Here is a 1,786-nt window from a genome sequence, read left to right on the forward strand (position 1 = left end):
CTTGGAAGTTCCCTCACCTAGTGCCTTCAGAGTTGTTTTTAACAGTCCATTACACCTTTCAACTTTCCCAGCAGCAGGGCATGATATGGAATGTGATACACCCATTCAATACCATGCTCCCGTGCCCACGTGGCCACTGGATTATTCTTGAAATGAGTCCCATTGTCTGACTCATTTTGCTCTGGACTGCCATGTCTCCACAGGACCTGCTTCTTGAGACCCAGGATGGTATTCTGGGCCGTTGCATGTGGTACCAAATATGTCTCCAACCACCCAGTGGTCGCTTCCACCATGGTAAGCACAGAGCATTTACCTTGGCGGGTCTGTGGCAATGTGATGTAATCAACCTGCCACGCCTCTCCATATCTAGACTTGTCCCAGCGTCCACCATACCACAGGGGCTTCAATCTTTTGGCCTGTTTAATGGCAGCACAGGTTTCAAATCGTGGATAACCTGGGAAATAGTGTCCATGGATAAATCCACCCCTCGGTCTCGTGCCCATCTCTAGGTGGCATCTCGGCCCTGATGGCCTGAAGCATCATGGGCCCATCGAGCTAGGAACAACTCTCGCTTTTGCTGCCAGTCTAGGTCTACTTGTGACACCTCAACCTGTGCAGCTCAGTCTGCCTGTCTGTTCTGAGCCTGTTCCTCATTAGCTCGACCCTTGGGCACATGGGCATCGACATGGTGAACTCTCACCTTTGGCTTCTTCACTCTGGCAGTGATGCCCTACCACAAATCAGCAGCCCAGATGGGTTTCCTTTACGCCCCCAATTCATCTTCTTCCCCCGTTCTAGCCATCCCCACAGGGCATTGGCTATCATCCACCAGTCCATGTAGAGGTAGAGCCTTGGCCATCCTTCTCTCTCTGGGATGTCCAGGGCCAACTGGATGGTTTTGAGTTCCACAAACTGACTTGATTCGCTTTTACCTTCAGTGGCTTCCACCACCCGTTGGGTGGGACTCCACACAGCTGCTTTCCACTTCCACGTCCTTCCTACAATACAGGAAGAACCATCAGTGAAAAGGGCATAGCATGCCTGTTCATCTGGCAGCTGATTATATAGTAGAGCTTCTTCAGCTCACTGGCTCTTCTTCCTCCTCTGCCAGACTGAATTTCTCACCTTCAGACCAACTAGTTATGATTTCCAAAATTCCAGGGCGATTCGAGTTTCCAATTGAACACGTTGCATGATCAAAACAATCCACTTGCTCCACCAAGCATCGGTAGCATGATGTGTAGGAGTCACTTTCCCTTTGAACATCCAACTCAGCTGGGGTGCCAGGAAGAGCTCTGCTTTGGCACCAATCACCTCTGAGGCTTCTTGTATGCCTTCATATGCTCCTAGGATCTCCTTTTCCATAGGGATGCAGTTGGCTTCAGATCCTCTGTAGCTTCAGCTCCAGAAGCCAAGTGGTCGCCCTCGCGTCTCACCAGGCACCTTTTGCCAGAGGCTCCAGGAGGGACCTTTATCTCCAGCTGCAGAGTAAAGTACATTCTTTACATCTGGTCCCATCCTGACTGGCCCAAGAGCCACAGCATGTGAACCTCTTGCTTGATCTGCTTGAAAGCCTGTTGTTGTTCAGGACCCCATGGGAAATTATTGTTTTTACAGGTCACGAAGTAAAGAGGGCTCACAATTTGGCTGCACTCAGGGATGTGCAGTCTCCAAAAACCTATGGCCCCCAGAAAAGCTTGTGCCTCTTTCTTGTTTGTTGGTGGAGCCATTGCTACAATCTTGTTGATAACTTCTGTTGGAATCTGGCACCTTCCATCTTGCCATT

Source organism: Empidonax traillii, unplaced genomic scaffold (assembly GCF_003031625.1).
Source record: "Empidonax traillii isolate 1590-97213 ecotype Southwest subspecies unplaced genomic scaffold, ASM303162v1 scaffold2443:size54690, whole genome shotgun sequence".
Classification (NCBI taxonomy): domain Eukaryota; kingdom Metazoa; phylum Chordata; class Aves; order Passeriformes; family Tyrannidae; genus Empidonax; species Empidonax traillii.